Source organism: Oncorhynchus kisutch, linkage group LG3 (assembly GCF_002021735.2).
Source record: "Oncorhynchus kisutch isolate 150728-3 linkage group LG3, Okis_V2, whole genome shotgun sequence".
NCBI classification, from domain to species: Eukaryota; Metazoa; Chordata; class Actinopteri; order Salmoniformes; family Salmonidae; genus Oncorhynchus; species Oncorhynchus kisutch.
In genome coordinates this window covers 49437924-49459019 of record NC_034176.2, presented here as the reverse complement: position 1 = coordinate 49459019, position 21096 = coordinate 49437924, and the positions used below count along the sequence as shown (strand labels likewise).

The 21096-nt window shown below is 43.3% G+C and overlaps 1 protein-coding gene across 2 annotated transcripts in view; it reads right to left on the bottom strand.

Annotated features, from left to right (window-relative positions):
- LOC109884341 (zinc finger MIZ domain-containing protein 2) overlaps window positions 1-20863 on the bottom strand; it is a 71761-nt gene extending 50898 nt beyond the window's left edge. Inside the window, exon 1 of one of the 2 annotated variants that reach the window (XM_020476310.2) lies at window positions 20296-20863. The gene's annotated coding sequence lies outside the window, so the exon portion shown is untranslated. Of the gene's footprint in view, window positions 1-18821; window positions 19027-20295 lie in introns of those variants that run through there. The other variant, XM_020476316.2, reaches the window with a different exon arrangement.
- Between the last annotated feature and the right edge of the window lie 233 nt (window positions 20864-21096).

Sequence of the window (21096 nt, the reverse complement as noted above, 5' to 3'; positions counted from 1 at the left end):
TAAGTTGCTAGCTAGCATTAAACTTATTAAAAAAAACAATAAATCAATCATAATCACTAGTTAACTACACATGGTTGATGATATTACTAGTTTATCTAGCGTGTCCTGCGTTGCATATAATCGATGCGGTGCGTATTTGCGAAAAAGGACTGTCCTTGCTCCAATGTGTACCTAACCATAAACATTAATGCCTTTCTTAAAATCAATACACAGAAGTATATATACACTGCTCAAAAAAATAAAGGGAACACAATGTAACTCCAAGTCAATCACACTTCTGTGAAATTAAACTGTCCACTTAGGAAGCAACACTGATTGACAATAAATTTCCCATGCTGTTGTGCAAATGGCATAGACAACAGGTGGAAATTATAGGCAATTAGCAAGACAGCCCCAGTAAAGGAGTGGTTCTGCAGGTGGTGACCACAGACCACTTCTCAGTTCCTATGCTTCCTGGCTGATGTTTTGGTCACTTTTGAATGCTGGCGGTGCTTTCACTCTAGTGGTGGCATGAGACGGAGTCTACAACCCACACAAGTGGCTCAGGTAGTGCAGCTCATCCAGGATGGCACATCAATGCGAGATGTGGTAAGAAGGTTTGCTGTGTCTGTCAGCGTAGTGTCCAGAGCATGGAGGTGCTACCAGGAGACAGGCCAGTACATCAGGAGACGTGGAGGAAGCCGTAGGAGGGCAACAACCCAGCAGCAGGACCACTACCTCCGCCTTTGTGCAAGGAGGAGCACTGCCAGAGCCCTGCAAAATGACCTCCAGCAGGCCACAAATGTGCATGTGTCTGCTCAAACGGTCAGAAACAGACTACATGAGGGTGGTATGAGGGCCCGACGTCCACAGGTGGGGGTTGTGCTTACGGCCCAACACCGTGCAGGACATTTGGCATTTGCCAGAGAACACCAAGATTGGTAAATTCGCCACTCGCGCCCTGTGCTCGTCACAGATGAAAGCAGGTTCACACTGAGCACGTGACAGCCGTGGAGAACGTTCTGATGCCTGCAACATCCTCCAGCATGACCGGTATGGCGGTGGGTCAGTCATGGTGTGGGGTGGTATTTCTTTGGGGGGCCGCACAGCCCTCCATGTGCTTGCCAGAAGTAGCCTGACTGCCATTAGGTACCGAGATGAGATTCTCAGACCCCTTGTGAGACCATATGCTGGTGCGGTTGGCCCTGGGTTCCTCCTAATGCAAGACGATGCTAGACCTCATTTGGCTGGAGTGTGTCAGCAGTTCCTGCAAGAGGAAGGCATTGATGCTATGGACTGGCCCGCCTGTTCCCCAGATCTGAATCCAATTGAGCACATCTGGGACATCATGTCTCGCTCCATCCACCAACGCCACGTTGCACCACAGACTGTCCAGGAGTTGGCGGATGCTTTAGTACAGGTATGGGAGGAGATCCCTCAGGAGACCATCTGCCACCTCATCAGGAGCATGCCCAGGCGTTGTAGGGAGGTCATACAGGCACGTGGAGGCCACACACACACACACACACTACTGAGCCTCATTTTGACTTGTTTTAAGGACATTACATCAAAGTAGGATCAGCCTGTAGTGTGGTTTTCCACTTTAATTTTTAGTGTTTCCATTGATGATTTTTGTGTGATTTTGTTGTCAGCACATTCAACTATGTAAAGAAAAAAGTATTTAATAAGAATATTTCATTCATTCAGATCTAGGATGTGTTATTTTAGTGTTCCCTTATTTTTTTGAGCAGTGTATTTAAACCTGCTAAAAGGCAGGTCAAATTTAGCTAAAAGAAATCCAGGTTAGCAGGCAATATTAACCAGGTGAAATTGTGTCACTTCATTGCACGCAGAGTCAGGGTATATGCAACAGTTTGGGCTGCCTAATTTGCCAGAATTTGTACCTAATTATGACATAACATTGAAGGTTGTGCAATGTAACAGGAATATTTAGACTTATGGATGCCACCTGTTAGATAAAATACGGAACGGTTCCGTATTTCACTGAAAGAATAAACGTCTCGTTTTCGAGATGATAGTTTCCGGATTCGACCATATTAATGACCTAAGGCTCGTATTTCTGTGTGTTATTATGTTATAATTAAGTCTGTGATTTGATAGAGCAGTCTGAGCGATGGTAGGCACCAGCAGGCTCGTAAGCAATCATTCAAACAGCACTTTCCTGCATTTGCCAGCAGCTCTTTGCTGTGCTTCAAGCATTGCGCTGTTTATGACTTCAAGCCCCATCAACTCCCGAGATTAGGCTGGTGTAACCGATGTGAAATGGCTAGCTAGTTAGCGAGGTGCGCACTAATAGCGTTTCAAACGTCACTCGCTCTGAGACTTGGAGTAGTTATTCCCCTTGCTCTGCATGGGTAACGCTGCTTCGAGGGTGGCTGTTGTCGATGTGTTCCTGGTTCGAAAGCTATACTGTTACACTGGCAATACTAAAGTGCCTATAAGAACATCCAATAGTCAAAGGTATATGAAATACAAATGGTATGGAGAGAAATAGTCCTATAATAACTACAACCTAAAACCTATTACCAGGGAATATTGAAGACTCATGCTAAAAGGAACCACCAGCTTCATATGTTCTCATGTTCTGAGCAAGGAACGTAAACGTTAGCTTTTTTACATGGCACATATTGCACTTTTACTTTCATCTCCAACACTTTGTTTTTGCATTATTTAAACCAAATTGAACATGTTTCATTATTATTAAGTTAAAATAAGTGTTCATTCAGTATTGTTTTAATTGTCATTATTACAAATTTGAAAAAAGTATAAAAAATTCATAGGTATCGGCTTTTTTTGGTCCTCCGATAATTGGTATCAACGTTGAAAAATCATAATCGGTCGACCTCTACTAGTAATATCATCAACCATGTGTAGTTATAACTAGTGATTATGATCGATTGTTTTTTGTAAGATAAGTTCAATGCTATCTAGCAATTTACCTTGGCTTACTGCATTCGTGTAACAGGCAGTCTTCTTGTGGAGTGCAACGAGAGAGAGGAAGGTCATTATTGCGTTGGACTAGTCAACTGTAAGGTTGCAATATTGGATCCCCCGAGCTGACAAGGTGAAAATCTGTCATTCTGCCCCTGAACGAGGCAGTTAACCCACCTAGGGTTAGGGTTAACCCACCTAGGGTTAACTAGGTTCCTAGGTTGTCATTGAAAATAAGAATGTGTTCTTAACTGACTTGCCTAGTTAAATAAAAAAAAAGTATAAAAATTATTATTAAAAAAAATAAAAATAGGCAAAAATACCGATTTCCGATTGTTATGAAAACTTGAAATAGGCTCTAATTAAAATCGGCCATTCCGATTAAATCGGTCGACCTCTAATCTAAATATCTATACATATAGACACACACAGTTGAAAGTGCATGTCAGAGCAAAAACCAATCCATGAGGTTGAAAGAATTGTGCATAGAACTCCGAGACAGGATTGTGTTGAGGCACAGAACTGGGGAAGGGTACAAAAACATTTCTGCAGCATTGAAGGTCCCCAAGAACACAGTGGCCTCCATTTTTAAATGGAAGAAGTTTGGAACCACCAAGACTCTTCTTAGAGTTGGCCGCCCGGCCAAACTGAGAAATCGGTAGAGAAGCCCTTAGTCAGGGAGGTGACCAAGAACCCAATGGGCACTCTGACAGAGCTCCAGAGTTCCTCTGGAGATGGGAGAACCTTCCAGAAGGATAATCATCTCTGCAGCACTCCAACAATTAGGCCTATATGGTGGAGTTGCCAGGCGGAAGCCATTTCTCAGTAAAAAAGCATGACAGCCCCCTTGGAGTTTGCCAAAAGGCACCTAAAAGGACTCTTACCATGTGAAACAAGATTCTCTAGTCTGATGAAACCAAGATTGAACTCTTTGGCCTGAATGCCAAGCGTCACGTCTGTAAGAACCCTAGCACACTCCCTACGGTGAAGCATGGTGGTGGCAGCATCATGCTGTGGGGATATCTTTCAGCGGCAGGGACTGGGAGACTAGTCAAGATCGAGGGTAAGATGAACAGAGCCAAGTACAGAGAGATCCTTGATGAAAACCTACTCTAGAGTGCTCAGGACCTCAGACTGGGGCAAAGGTTCACCTTCCAACAGGACAACGACCCTAAGCACACAGCCAAGACAACGCAGGAGTCTCTGAATGTACTTGAGTGGCCCAGCCAGAGCCCGGACTTGAACCCGATCTAAAATCTCTGGAGACCTGAAAATAGCTGTGCACTGACACTTCTTATCCAACCTGACAGAGCTTGAGAGGATCTGCAGAGAATGGGAGAAACTCCCCAATTTGGGTGTACCAAGCATGTAGTGTCATACCCAAGAAGACTCAATGCTGTAATCGCTGCAAAAATGTCTTAAAACCTGTTTTTGCTTCGTCATTATGGGGTATTGTGTGTAGATTGATGAGGATTTTTTCAAATCAATTTTAGAATAAGGCAGTAACGTAACAAAATTTGGTACAATTCAAGGGTTCTGAATACTTTCCTAATGCACTGAATATTCTTTAAGAATCAATGGATACATTTAATGAATTTATAAGTCCAAAAATGGATGTAGCAACTGCTGATTGCCCATTTAAGATTTGAATGTCTATTTCAGACTCGAGTGGCGCAGTGGTCTAAGGCACTGCATCTCAGTGCAAGAGAAGTCACTATAGTCGCTGTTTATTTTATTTCTTAACTGACTTGCCTAACTGTAGTTTTTTCCCTCTCTAAAGTAATAATAATTCAAAATTATTGTTTTTGTATTCAGCAAAGACTTTCCTTTGAAATGGCTAAATGTTTTGACCTAAGACTTACAAACTGAGACTTTTAATAATATGTTGTCTCTCAAAAATCAAATTTCATGTAGCATCCATAACGCGTCTTGCATGCTTTATTTCTCCAACATGCCAATATTTTAAAAGGTCTGCTTTTTGGGGTAAACACTACTATAGACACACGCATCAAAAGTTGTATTTATATTTTGTTTGTCAATTCTGTGAGACATGAAAGTTGTGATTTTGTGTGCAAATGTAATGTCCATAACACTGGAATCTCCCATAATCAACAGGGGCAATTGGTTTTCGCCGCCGGCCTACCCCTCCCTCTCCAAATGAGTGTGAGTGAATGTGAAAATTTTGGCTCTGGCTCCGACTGTGGGTCAATCCCAAATGGCACTCTAGTGGGCTCTGGTCAAAAGGAGTGTATTATTTAGGGTATAGGGTTCCATTTGGGGCGCATCCACTCTGCTGAGCACATCTGCAAGGCTGACTGACTCGCTCTACCCAGCTAAGGGACCAGGGGAGTGCAGATGCTTTTACACAAACTACAGAATCAACAAAATTACTGGTGCAGCATACATAAAAATACCCCCCTCCTCTCGTTCTCACTAACTAGTACTGTATCTGGCTGGCTGCCTGGTAGTGAGCTCTTGAAGACACTGTCATTACAGGCCACCTTCACAGGTAGAGAAGAGGTAGAGAGGATGGCATCTAGCAAACAACCAGCGCACTACTTTGACAACAAAACTAAAATGTACATACCGATAAACCAAACTCACATGCATAAAGCTTAGGCTAAAACATTATTTTTAAACAAATTCAATGTTTGAGGTAAAAATATAGGTGTATGGCATAATGTCACAATGATAAGCATGCAATTGTCTCTACATCACATGAGATGTTTAACAAGGAAATTAGTTAGCTGGAGAGACTAAATGTCCCCCAGCACCCCCAAATACCAGGTCAAAGGTTGAGTGATGTCAGCAGAACATGCAGTGTGTGTGTGTGTGTGTGGGGGGGGGGGGGGGGGGGGGGCAGGCAAAGAAAATATTATACCTTCATATAAATGAAGAAAAACTCTGGTCATTAGTTTACAGTTGAGTGTATTTGAACTGGTATGCCCAGTCATCACAGGTGTGTTCACTTTTAATCCATTCCAAAGTGCACATGTTCCTCTCTGTATAAACTTGGGCAGAGAGCGGTTGTGCTGTGCCGGCCCTGCGCTCTTTCTCTTCCCTGCTGCACTGTGACTACCCTTGCACACAGTCACTGGCCCCTTCCTGCTTCAAAGTTTTTTAAAAACAGCTTGACTGCTGACTGATCGGCCGGCTGATCGGCACCGACAGGAGCAACTCATTGGGAGTCGGCTGAACACACGCACACACAGACACTGGCTGCCTGCTGCACGGGACCTTGTCAAAGTGTGTGTGTGTGTGTGTGTGTGTGTGGAGGGGGGGGCTCGGCAACAAAGCGAGCGGTCCCTCATTCAGAATACATACAAAGACACTTCTCTAGTGAGAAATGGGAACATGCATCACTTCAGAGTTAATACTGTTAACAGCCTTTGTGTTATGACTTGGGAGGTACGGACCCATCAATAGAGGTGGCTCTCTTCAGTGTCTGTTAATCAGTCCTGATGGACCATCCACTCCATTGCAGGCCAACTGGAATTTACAGTGCCTTGCGAAAGTATTCGGCCCCCTTGAACTTTGTGACCTTTTGCCACATTTCAGGCTTCAAACATAAAGATATAAAACTGTATTTTTTTTGTGAAGAATCAACAACAAGTGGGACACAATCATGAAGTGGAACGACATTTATTGGATATTTCAAACTTTTTTAACAAATCAAAAACTGAAAAATTGGGCGTGCAAAATTATTCAGCCCCTTTACTTTCAGTGCAGCAAACTCTCTCCAGAAGTTCAGTGAGGATCTCTGAATGATCCAATGTTGACCTAAATGACTAATGATGATTACACACAGGTGGATTGTATTTATCAAGTCTCCGTATAAATGCACCTGCACTGTGATAGTCTCAGAGGTCCGTTAAAAGCGCAGAGAGCATCATGAAGAACAAGGAACACACCAGGCAGGTCCGAGATACTGTTGTGAAGAAGTTTAAAGCCGGATTTGGATACAAAAAGATTTCCCAAGCTTTAAACATCCCAAGGAGCACTGTGCAAGCGATAATATTGAAATGGAAGGAGTATCAGACCACTGCAAATCTACCAAGACCTGGCCGTCCATCTAAACTTTCAGCTCATACAAGGAGAAGACTGATCAGAGATGCAGCCAAGAGGCCCATGATCACTCTAGATGAACTGCAGAGATCTACAGCTGAGGTGGGAGACTCTGTCCATAGGACAACAATCAGTCGTATATTGCACAAATCTGGCCTTTATGGAAGAGTGGCAAGAAGAAAGCCATTTCTTAAAGATATCCATAAAAAGTGTTGTTTAAAGTTTGCCACAAGCCACCTGGGAGACACACCAAACATGTGGAAGAAGGTGCTCTGGTCAGATGAAACCAAAATTGAACTTTTTGGCAACAATGCAAAACGTTATGTTTGGCGTAAAAGCAACACAGCGCATCACCCTGAACACACCATCCCCACTGTCAAACATGGTGGTGGCAGCATCATGGTTTGGGCCTGCTTTTCTTCAGCAGGGACAGGGAAGATGGTTAAAATTGATGGGAAGATGGATGGAGCCAAATACAGGACCATTCTGGAAGAAAACCTGATGGAGTCTGCAAAAGACCTGAGACTGGGACGGAGATTTGTCTTCCAACAAGACAATGATCCAAAACATAAAGCAAAATCTACAATGGAATGGTTCAAAAATAAACATATCCAGGTGTTAGAATGGCCAAGTCAAAGTCCAGACCTGAATCCAATCGAGAATCTGTGGAAAGAACTGAAAACTGCTGTTCACAAATGCTCTCCATCCAACCTCACTGAGCTCGAGCTGTTTTGCAAGGAGGAATGGGAAAAAAATGTCAGTCTCTCGATGTGCAAAACAGATAGAGACATACCCCAAGCGACTTACAGCTGTAATCACAGCAAAAGGTGGCGCTACAAAGTATTAACTTAAGGGGGCTGAATAATTTTGCACGCCCAATTTTTCAGATTTTGATTTGTTAAAAGCGTTTGAAATATCCAATAAATGTCGTTCCACTTCATGATTGTGTCCCACTTGTTGTTGATTCTTCACAAAAAAATACAGTTTTATATCTTTATGTTTGAAGCCTGAAATGTGGCAAAAGGTCGCAAAGTTCAAGGGGGCCGAATACTTTCGCAAGGCACTGTATGTCATCCAACCTGTAGCTGCACACATGCTCTGAGGGAGGGAGGTATTTGCAGACGCCTTAAGTGCAAATGTTTAACACCCACAGCAAGGTCTTGGACTGGGACTTGATACAAAGTTCAAATAACAACATTGGTGTATCAGACACCTACGTGAGCGAGTGTGTTCATAGTAATAGTATAAAATGTAGCTACTCCTTGGCTTGGCCACGATTCTTGGTCAACAAGGCATCAGCTGGAAAACACTTGTAGTTCCTAGGGGAAACCTAGGAGAAACCTCAAACCCCCTACCCATTTTAATACACACACTGCACACACAGGCACACAGCAGAGAACCCTCCCAATTCCCAACCCGCAGATCAGTCATATCAACTGCTGCTTACAAGCTTTATTTTTAGTTAAGCCCTCAGTCACTCACCACCGCCAATGTTTCTGAACATAGAGGATGTACAGTCGTGGCCAAAAGTTGAGAATGACACAAATATAAAATTTCACCAAGTCTGCTGCCTCAGTTTGTATGATGGCAATTTGCATATACTCCAGAATGTTATGAAGAGTGATCAAGTGAATTACAATTAATTGCAAAGTCCCTCTTTACCATGCAAATTAACTGAATCCCCCAAAAAACATTTCCACTGCATTTCAGCCCTGTCCCAAAAGGACCAGCTGACATGTCAGTGATTCTCTCGTTAACACAGGTGTGAGTGTTGACGAGGACAAGGCTGGAGATCACTCTGTCATGATGATTGAGTTTGAATAACAGACTGGAAGCTTCAAAAAGGAGGGTGGTGCTTGGAATCATTATTCTTCCTCTGTCAACTATGGTTACCTGCAAGGAAACACGTGCCGTCATCATTGCTTTTCACAAAAAGGGCTTCACAGGCAAGGATACTAATGCTAGTGAGATTGCACCTAAATCAACCAATTATCAGATCATCAAGAACTTCAAGGAGAGCGGTTGAATTGTTGTGAAGAAGGCTTTAGAGCACCCAAGAAAGTTCAGCAAGCGCCAGGATCATCTCCTAAAGTTGATTTAGCTGCGGGATCGGGGCACCACCAGTACAGAGCTTGCTTAGGAATGGCAGCAGGCAGGTGTGAGTGCATCTGCACGCACAGTGAGGCGAAGACTTTTGGAGGGTGGCCTGGTGTCAAGAAGGGCAGCAAAGAAGACATTTCTCTCCTGGAAAAACCCCATGGACAGACTGATATTCTGCAAAAGGTAAAGGGATTGGACTGCTGAGGATGGGGGTAAAGTCATTTTCTCTGATGAATCCCCTTTCCGATTGTTTGGGGCATCCGGAAAAAAGCTTGTCCGGAGAAGACAAGGTGAGCGCTACCATCAGTCCTGTGTCATGCCAACAGTAAATCATCCTGAGACCATTCATCTGTGGGGTTGCTTCTTAGCCAAGGGAGTGGGCTCACTCACAATTTTGCCTAAGAACACAGCCATGAATAAAGAATGGTACCAACACATCCTCCGAGAGCAACTCTTCCCAACCATCCAGGAACAGTTTGGTGACGAACAAAACATTGATATTTTGGGTCCATGGCCAAGAAACTCCCCAGACCTTAATCCCATTGAGAACTTGTGGTCAATCCTCAAGAGGCGGGTGACAAACAAAAACCCACAAATTCTGAAAAACTCCAAGCATTGATTATGCAAGAATGGGCTGCCTGTGTGCATCACTTGAGTGGGTTGAGTCACTGACGTGATCTTCCTGTCTGGGTTGGCGCCCCCCCCTTGGGTTGTGCCGTGGCGGAGATCTTTGTGGGCTATACTGGGCCTTGTCTCAGGATGGTAAATTGTTGGTTGAAGATATCCCTCTAGTGGTGTGGGGGATGTGCTTTGGCAAAGTGGGTGGGGTTATATCCTGCCTGTTTGGCCCTGTCCGGGGGTATCGTCGGATGGGTCCACAGTGTCTCCCGAACCCTTCTGTCTCAGCCTCCAGTATTTATGCTGATGTGTCAGGGGCCTAGAGTCAGTCTGTTATATCTGGAGTATTTCCCCGGTGCCCTGTGTGAATTTAAGTATGCTCTCTCTCCCTCTCTTTCTTTCTCTCTCTCGGAGGACCTGAGCCCTAGGACCATGCCTCAGGACTACCTGGCCTGATGACTCCTTGCTGTCCCCAGTCCACCTGGCCGTGCTGCTACTCCAGTTTCAACTGTTCTGCCTCCGGCTATGGAACCCTGACCTGTTCACCGGACGTGCTACCTGTCCCAGACCTGCTGTTTTCAACTCTCTAGAGACAGCAGGAGTGGTAGAGATACTCTGAATGATCGGCTATGAAAAGCCAACTGACATTTACTCCTGAGGTGCTGACCTGTTGCACCCTCTACAACCACTGATTATTATTATTACTTGACCCTGCTGGTCATCTATGAACATTTGAACATCTTGGCCATGTTCTGTTATAAACTCCACCCGGCACAGCCAGAAGAGGACTGGCCACCCATCGTAGCCTGGTTCCTCTCTAGGTTTCTTCCTAGGTTCTGGCCGTTCTGGCCTTTCTGGCCTTTTTCTTAGCCACCGTGCTTCTACACCTGCGTTGCTTGTTGTTTGGGGTACAGCACTTTTGAGATATCAGCTGATGTAAGAAGGGCTTCATAAATAAATGTGAGATGAAGTGCGCCTAGTATACACTACACGACCAAGAGTATGTGGACACCCCTTCAAATTAATGGATTCGGCTAGTTCAGCCACAGCCGTTGCCGGTGTATAAAATCGTGAACACCGCCATGCAATCTCCATAGACAAACATTGGCAGTAGAATGGCCTTACTGAAGAGCTCAGTGGCTTTAAACCTGGCACCGTCATAGGATGCCACCTTTCCAACTAGTCAATTCATCAAATGTCTGCCTTGCTAGAGGTGCCCCTGTCAACTGTAAGTGCTGTTATTGTAAAGTGGAAATGTCTAGGAGCAACAACAGCTCAGCCACGAAGTGGTAGGCCACACAAGCTCACAGAACGGGACCGCCGAGTGCTGAAGCGTGTAAGCACATAAAAATCTGTCCTCAGTTGCAACTCACTACCGAGTTCCAAACTGCCTCAAAGCAACGACGGCAGAATAACTGTTCGTCGGGAGCTTCATGAAATGAGTTTCCATGGCCGAGCAGCTGCACACAAGCCTAATCAGTGGAAACAGTGGATCAGTGGAAACGCGTTCGCTGGAGTGATGAATCACTCTTCACCATCTAGCAGTCAGACAGACTAATCTGGGTTTAGCAGATACCAGGAGAACGCTACCTGCCCCAATGCATAGTGCCAACTGTCAAATTTGGTGGAGGATGAATAATGGTCCAGAGCTGTTTTTCATGGTTCGGGCTAGGCCCCTTAGTTCTAGTGAGGGAAATCTTAACGCTACAATATACAATGACATTCTAGACAATTCTGTGCTTCCAACATTGTGGCAACAGTTTGGGGAAGGCCCTTTCCTGTTTCATCATGACAATGCCCCCTGTGCACAAATTGAGGTCTGTACAGAAATGGTTTATCGAGATCGGTGTGGAAGAACTTGACTGGCCTGCACAGAGCCCTGACCTCAACCCCATTGAACACCTTTGGGATGAATTGGGACGCCGACTATAATCCAGGCCCAATTGTCCAACATCGGAGCCCGACCTCAATAATGCTTGTGGCTGAATGGAAGCAAGTACACGCAGCGATGTTCCAACATCTAGTGGAAAGCCTTACCAGAAGAGTGGAGGCTGTTAGAGCTGCAAAGGGGGGGGGGGTCGACAAGCAGGTGTTCACATACATTTGTTTATGTAGTGTATATATTTTCCTGAAGGGGCGCCAATCAATTTTCATTTCAGAGGTCAGATTTTCTCCATGTAACCCTTATTATGAATAAAGCTCACTCCCTTACAAGCAAAAACTCAAACAGGCAGTACCAGTGACCCGCTCAATACGGAATTGGTCTGATGATGATGCTAAGCTAAAGGACTGTTGCTAGAACAGACTGGAATATGTTCTGGGATTCATCCGATAATATTGACAAGTTCACCACATCAGTCACCGGCTTCATTAATAAGTGCATCGAGAACAATCCCAACCAGAAGCCATAAATTACAGGCACCATCCACACTGAGCTAAAGGCTAGAGCTGCAGCTTTCAAGGTAGCGGGAGCCACGCTCATTGAAATCCGCTACGACATCTGACGAGCCATCAAACAGTCAAAAGTCAATACAGGATTAAGATTGAATCTTACTACGCTGGCTCTGACGCTCGTCAGATGTGTCAGGGCTTGAGAGCAACAGCTGTTCCGGGTGACTGTGTGAACTTGCATTCTGTAGCTGATGTGAGTATGACCATCAAACAGGTTAACATTCACAAGGCCGTGGGGCCAGACGGATTAACCAGATGCGGATTGCCAGCAGCTGTTTATGACTTCAAGCCTATCAACTCCCGAGATTAGGCTTGTGTAACCGATGTGAAATGGCTAGCTAGTTAGCAGGGTGCGCACTAATAGCGTTTCTAACGTCACTCGCTCTGAGACTTGGAGTGGTTGTTCCCCTTGCTCAGCAAGGGCCGCGGCTTTTGTGGAGCGATGGGTAACGCTGTTTCGAGGGTGGCTGTTGTCATTGTGTTCCTGGTTTGAGCCCAGGGAGGAGCGAGGAGAGGGACGGAAGCAATACTGTTACACTGGCATAAGTGCCTATAAGAACTTCCAATAGTCAAAGGTTAATGAAATACAAATGGTATAGAGAGAAATAGTCCTATAATTGCTATAATAACTACAACCTAAAACGTCTTACCTGGGAATATTGAAGACCCGTGTTAAAAGGAGCCACCAGCTTCCATATGTTCTCATGTTCAGAGCAAGGAACATAAATGTTAGCTTTTTTACATGGCACATATTGCACATTTACTTTCTTCTCCAACACTTTGTTTTTGCATTATTTAAACCAAATTGAACATGTTTCATTATTTATTTGAGGCTAAATTGATTTTATTGATGTATTATATTAAAATAATTGTTCACTCAGGATTGTTGTAATTGTCATTATTACAAATAAATAAAAAAATTACTAATAAAACATTTTTTTCGTCCAATTAATCGGTATTGGCTTTTTTTTGGTCCTCCAATAAATCGGTATCGGTGTTGAAAAATCATAATCGGTCGACCTCTATTGTGCACCGATGAAATTGGGTATCCACAGAACACAGCCATGTAGAGTTTTCACAAATATTAGTGTATCTGCTCTTACTGCAGGACTCTGAAACCACTGAAATTAGCCACACTAGCTCGCAATGTTCAATACACATAGTAGTTTAGTTTATTAATTTGACCATTTTAAAAACAAGCACACATAAAATTTGAAAGACACATGTACTTGAGTAAAACCATTGAGGATAGTGGATAATCATTATTGAGGCTAGCTTCACATAGGTAGGGACAAGCGATTACCAGGGCCAAGTCCAGCAGGAGGAGAGACAACGTTTGCCAACGTTCAGACAGAGATGTATTATGTATAATAAACATGCCCCTGATTCTAAGGAATCGTGTCAGTTATATTCCTGGCATTTCTATCTGCAACATGCCAAAGCGTTTTTGTACTGAACACAGCAGTGGTACATGGATAAAATCACCGGGGAAGCCAATCCAGAATGATTTGCCATATTACAGCTAGAGGTCGACTGATTAATATTAGGTTCGATTTCAAGTTTTCATAATAGGTAATCGGCCGTTTTGGACACCAATTACATTGCAATCCATGAGGAAACTGTGTGGCAGGCTGACCACCTGTTACGCGAGTGCAGCGTCAAAAAGACCTTGTGGCTGCAATGAGCCAAGGTAAGTTGCTAGCTAGAATTAAACTTATCTTATAAAAAAACAATCTTCACATAATCACTAGTTAACTACACATGGTTGATGATATTGCTACGTTAACTAGCTTGTCCTGCGTTGCATATAATCAATGCGGTGCCTGTTAATTTATCATCGAATCACAGCCTAATTAAACTTCGCCAAACGGGTGATTTAACAAAAGCGTAATTTGCGAAAAAAGCACATTCGTTCCACAAATGTACCTAATCATAAACATCAATGCCTTTCTTAAAATCAATACACAGAAGTATATTTTTTTAAACCTGCATATTTAGTTAAAAGAAATGCATGTTAGCAGGCAATATTAACTAGGGAAATTGTGTCAGTTCTCCTGCGTTCAGTGCAAGCAGGGTCAGGGTATATGCAACAGTTTGGGTTGCCTTGCTCGATGCGAACTGTGTTTCTTCCTAACAAAGACCGTAATTAATTTGTTAATTATGACATAACATTGAAGGTTGTGCAATGTAACAGCACCCGTTCGACAAAATACGTGATGGTTCCGTATTTCACTGAAAGAAAAAACATTTTGTTTCCTAAATTATAATTTCCGTATTCTACCATATAATGACCAATGGCTCGTATTTCTGTGTGTTTATCATAATTAAGTCATGATTTTATATTTCATAGAGCAGTCTGACAGAGCGGTGGTAGGCAGCAGCAGGCTCATAATCATTCATTCAAACAGCACTTTACTGCGTTTGCGAGTAGCTCTTAGCAATGTTTGATGCACAGCATTGTTTATGACTTCAAGCCTATCAACTCCCGAGATTAGGCTGGCAATACTAAAGTGCCTATAAGTCAAAGGTATATGAAATACAAATGGTATAGACAGAAATAGTCGACGTGTTATAATTCCTATAATAACTACAACCTAAAACTTCTTAACTGGGAATATTGAACCACCAGCTTTCATATGTTCTAATGTTCTCAGCAAGGAACTTAAAACGTTAGCTTTTGTACACAGCACATACTGCACTTTAACTTTCTTCTCCAACACTGTGTTTTTTAATTATTTAAACCAAATTGAACATGTTTCATTATTTATTTGAGACTAAATAGATTTTATTAAGTTAAAATAAAAGCGTTCATTGTTCATTCAGCATTTTTGTAATTGTCATTATTACAAACATATGGGGGAAAATAAATTTAAAATCGTCCGATTAATCGGTATCAGCATTGAAAAATCATAATCGGTCGACCTCTAATTGTAACCCGTGTGTTCTGATAATTGTGTTGTTTTCTCTAAGACTGTTAGTTCATATGCCTTGCGACCTAAGGCTGAGACAATAAGAAGACACAGTGGCAGAATAAATTCAACCACACATTTGTTTCATTACAACACCGGAGAACAACATCTGTCCTGTGAAGTCCACAAAACATAATTGCATTAACTAACAGTGACATGATCTTCAGCATGGGGCGGCAGGGTAGCCTAGTGGTTGGAGCGTTGGACTAGTACCCGAAAGGTTGGAAGTTCAAATCCCCAAGCTGACAAGGTACAAATCTGTCGTTCTGCCCCTGAACAGGCAGTTAACCCACTGTTTCTAGGCAGTCATTGAAAATAAGAATTTGTTCTTAATTGACTTGCCTAGTTAAAGGTAAAAAATAATAAAAAATGGTCGCAAAGAAAACAGGAGCTGCCGCCACTATTCCAGCACCATTTCAATATCATCGAGTCACCTATGCTTAGTCTAATACAGTGGTAACTAAAAGATACCAACATTTTGTCCAATCAATGTCAGCTAAATATGATGTGGCTGTCCATGGTACTGATGTGAATGTGTGTGCGCGCAAGTGGAAAAAACATGTTGACTCACCCTATGTAGAGAAACGCCAATGCCATCCTCCTCTTTCATGTTGGCTAAACGGTCTATGACTCTGTCATACAGTACATGCTTTTAGTTTTTGTTGTCCTAGGCTACCTGGCTGAAATACTTGCTGGCTAGCCTAACTTCCTTTCATGGGCAACGATACTCCACGGCAGCTAGTTAACATTAGTATACTACCTCTAGCTACATGTTGAACTTCCATGCTCTCAGGCCAGGGGCAAAATGTATGAAATGTATGGTTGGATCAGAATTGGCATTATAATCAGTGGATAGTACGGAGAATTAAGTAAAACCACAAGTCCAAATCCCAATCCATGTCTAATTTAGGAATGGGACGATTTTAGCTAGCTAGCCAGCCACCGGAGGACAACAACAATTCAAAAAAAAAATCTGGAAATAATGTAATTTGGCTTGTTATATGATTGGTCTGAAGCCAGGGAGGCGACACCGTTGCTGGCTTCCCTTGCATTCAATGCTACGGGCTGCAACAATGTCATACTCTTTCTGACTGGACAGCATCAGACAGATACGCTACACATAGTGAGACAGAGGGGCACTGTTCCGTTCGCTCGGATGCTTTCTCCGGTGAAATACATTCAGCCTCTTGCGAATTAGAGAAAATTTATGAAACAGAGGCTAAAGAATAAAGTATTTGGTGTTTTTTTCCAGGAAGTCTGGCTTCCCTTGGCATCCATGAATAGGTAGCAGGTAGCCTAGTGGTTAGAGCGTTGGACTAGTAACCGAAAGGTTGCAAGATTGAATCCCCAAGCTGACAAGGTAAAAATCTGTAGTTCTGCCCATGAACAAGGCAGTTAACCCACTGTTCATAGACCGTCATTGAAAATAAGAATTTGTTCTTAACTGACTTGCCTAGTTAAATAAAGGTAAAATATTTTAAAAAAAATACACTTTCCCGAAATGGATCCTTTGTTTCCATTCTGCTCCTCCCTTCCTATAGGCAGAAACTCAAACAGGGACTACCTGTGCTAAGGTCTATTCAACCCTGGTGTGGCCTATCCGAATCCATGCTTCAAGATTGTTTTGATCACGCGAACTGGAATGTGTTCCAGGTTGCCTCTGAGAATAACATTGAGGTATACACTGAAACGGTGACTGAGTTCAACAGGAAGTGTATAGGGAATGTTGTTACCATTGTGATTATTAAAACCTTCCCAAACCCAAAACCACAGATAGATGGCAGCATTCGCGCAAAACTGAAAGTGTGAACCAGTGCATTTAACCACAGCAAGGTGGGACTCCAGAGAATGACATATTAGAAAGGGAAAACCAGCGGAAACCAACGCTTTGCTCCCGGACAAGCTAAACACCTTCTTCACCCTCCTTAAAGATAACACAGTGCCACCGATGCAGCCCGCTTCTGAGGACTGTGGGTGGTGCTCGTTCTCCGTGGCCGGCATGGGTAAGTCTGCTGTCCTCACTTGCTCCAACATGTCCACCATTGTTCCTATACCCAAGAAAGCAAAGGTAACTGAACTAAATCACTATCGCCCTGTAGTATTCACTCCTGTCATTATGAAGTGCTTTGAGAGTCTGATTAAGGGTCATATCACCACCACCTTACCTAACACCCTAGACCCACTTCAATTTGCATACCACCCCAATAGATCCACAGACGATGCAATCACTGCATCTGGACAAGAGGAATACCTATGTAAGATCACTGTTCATTGACTACAGCTCAGCCTTCAACACCATAGTACCCTCCTAGCCCAGGCCCTTGGTCTGAACCCTAACCTGTGCAACTGGGTCCTGGACTTCCTGACAGGCCACCCCCAACAACACCTCTACTGCACTGATCCTCAACACCAGGGGCCCCATATGTGTGTATGCTCAGTCCCCTCCTGTACTCCCTGTTCACCCACGACTGGGTGGCCACGCACAACTCCAACTCGATCATCAAGTTTGCAGACGACACAACAATAGTAGGCCTTATTACCAACAATGACATGACAGCCTACAGGGAGGAGGTGAAGGCCCTGGCAGAGTGGTGCCTCACCGTCAACAAAATGAAGAAGCTGATCAGGGACTTCAGGAGACAGCAGAGGGAGCATGCCCCCATCCACATCGATGGGGCCGCAGTTGAGAAGCTGAAAAGCTTCAAGTTCCTTGGCACTGGCAATCTGATATGGTCCACCCACACAGACAGTGTGGTGTAGGCAGCGCAATAGCACCTCTTCAATCTCAGGTGGCTGAAGAAATTCAGCTTGGCCCCTAAGACACTCACAAACTTTTACAGATGCACCATTGAGAGCATCACCACCTGGTATGGCAACTGCACCGCCCACAACAGCAGGGCTCTCCAGAGGGGGGTCTCCCCAACGCATTACAGGGGCACACTGTCCACCCTCCAGGACACTTTACAGCACCCATCAACCACCCGAGTCACAGTCTGTTCACCCCGCTATCATCCAGAAGTCACGGTCAGTACAGATACAGATGCATCAAAGCTGGGACAGAGAGACTGAAACAGAGCTTCTGTCGCAAGGACATAAGACTTAAATAGCCACTAGTCGGCCTCAACCCAGTACCCTGCCCTAAAATTAGTCACCATCACTAGCCGGATACCACCCGGTTACTCAACCCTGCACCTTAGAGGCTGCAGCCGTATGTACATAGACATGGAATCACTGGTCACTTTAATAATGTTAACATACTGCATACATATGAAATGAGTAAAATACTGTATTCTAGTCAATGCCACTCCGACATTGATCATCCTAATAATGATATATTTCTTAAATTATTTTACTTTGAGATGCGTGTATTGTTAGATACTATTTCACTTTTAGAGCTAGGAACACAATCAATTCGCTACATCCGCTAAATATGGTGTAGGTGACCAATAAAATGTTATTTAATTAAATATATAGCCTATAGCAGGGAGTCTGCAACCTTTGTCCTATGAGTGACAATTTAAAAAAAATCTGAGTGCCAGTTATGATGTTCAAATAAGCATTGTGGGCTATTCAACTCTGCCCAGAAAATGTCTAACTGCCCACAAACTACATAACCTAATTCTAGCTGGCTACAAGACAGAGACGCTGTCTATTCAGCCACACCCCACAGTGCTCCACTATGCCTACCTGTATCAAGGCACTTTCCATTTAGTGGTGCTGAATCACAGGTGCGGCCTTAATGTGTAGATTTTTCTTAATTCCTTGGTCGAGTTTGTTTGTCTTTATGCGTCCTTGGTCGATTGTAGGCCTAAGTAATTCCTTTGATGTATGCCTTTTATTTCAATGCATGTGTAGGGTTTATCTGGCATAGTTTGAATTCGCAGTCAGCTGTTTTATGCTCAGGTTACTTTCATATTGATGTCGGTATTTGATAGTGTGTAATATACATCTATTTCATGTTGCGCTGTTCCACAAGTAGGCTAAATTAGTCAATGTAGCCTATGTATGATGAGGTTGAGTAGTACATTGTACACACCATTCCACAGACCTTTAAACCTAATATAGTGGTGATAATGTATTGGGAGGAACATTTGATTTTTTTGCAGTTCTCCAAATAGCATTTTAGAGTTAAAAATGTGTGTGGAAGTACAGTAAATGAGCTTCAACTGGTGGGTGTATTTCTACACCCTAGGTGTAGTGAGTGAGTGATTCGCACAATAGCCTATCGTTCGCGAACTGCAGCACCCAAACGATTCGTTCTCGAGTTCGTTGACCAGAGGCTGTGTGTATGTTTTGGTTCTACAAAGCGGTGTCCATCACACCATTCAATAAATTAATTGCATTCAATGTTGCACCATGCGATCACTGATCCGTTCTAAACATGCAAATAGACAGTTGATGTTCGGGAATACGTCTCCAGCAGGTCAAACGAACGACAAAAATTAACCGAGTCACTCGGAATTATGACAACAACAAAAAACGAATCGTGCGCGAACTGCACATCACTAGCTACTTCTCATTTGAACGTACGATGAAGACAACACAAATTCGCTAACGTTAGCAAAGCTGACCAATGTCGCCCCCCATTCGTAAACAAACACTACTGACGTTATCGTATTCATATTGTAGTGGTACAGTTACGTTATATTTAAACCACAATGATTGGAAAAAATATCAATTGAAGACATTTTGAATGCGGTATAAATAAAGGCAACTGTCAGTGTGACTGTTTACGAAATGGTTGCTAGCCAGCAAACGTTAGCCAACACTTGAGACGAATTTGGATATTTTACGAGACAGTAGTTCAATTCCAAGACAAAATCGTAACTACGTAGCCTACTTACGTTAACGTTACTTTTCTAAATCTATGACGAGACGATTGACTAACATGCGAATAATGGCTTGGGCCATTTGTGGCTAACAAGCTAACTCTGTGCCCTGCTAGTTAGTAAACAACTCTGATGTAACAAATATCCTGTACCAAAATGTAGCTCGTTAGTTGGCAAAAGTCAATGATGTGGTAGTACAGTGCTACCACTAGCTATAGGTTTTATAGCTAACTAGTTAGATGATGGTTTAGCCTGCTCGCTGTTTAGCTACATGCTAGCTAACGTTAGCTTTAAGTGACAATGGAGTGAAGCGGCTGCTGGTGCGGACTTACCTTGCAACTTCAACTGGCCGGGGTTGGTCTGCGTGGCTGCAGTCTGAGCTCCGCGGCAGTAATGCGCAAACCCGTTTTCTGGATGATTGGGACTCAGTTTCATTAAGATAAATTGTACTGACAAAATAACGTAGCCAGCTATCTAACGTTAGCTTTTAGGACAAGTTGCTACTGTAGCTAACTAACGTTAAATGTCGAAAGGTTGTCCAGGCTCGTCTACCTAGGAAACTTGTTTAGGCTAACGTTACTTAACCAGCTAACGTTACCTAGCTACCCTTCGCAGCGCTCGGCACCATCAGTGCTATTTCAATAAAGTACAGCTTTAATTCAATTAATTTCAAAACAGTGTAGCGTTGTCCGTCACCCAAGCGTTCTGCTTTGATGGATAACCCTGCCCTACCCTCTAAATAATGTCGCTAACTGGCCTGATAACTGAGGGCAGCCTGGTCTGCTTGCCTGCTGTATTGAAGGGCTGCACTTTCCTTGGCTCTGTTCTCCACTAACGTTACAGTGCGAATTCTAGCCAGCTAGCTAACAAGCTGCTTCCTTCTGTTGCACAATGGGCTGGTGTAATTTATGCATGAGATCAAGGACTTCTATGACCACACTGTAATATAGTCTGATTAATCAGGCTGTAGTACACAGGTCATTCATTTGTATATAAAGCCTGAAACGAATGCTTCCAAAATCGTGTAAATGTAAACAATGTACTTTTACAAGCCAGAATGTATAATGAAATTACATTTAAACTCTGTTGCTTCAACTGCTCGATTTTTTTGGGACAAAATATCCATAGGAAAG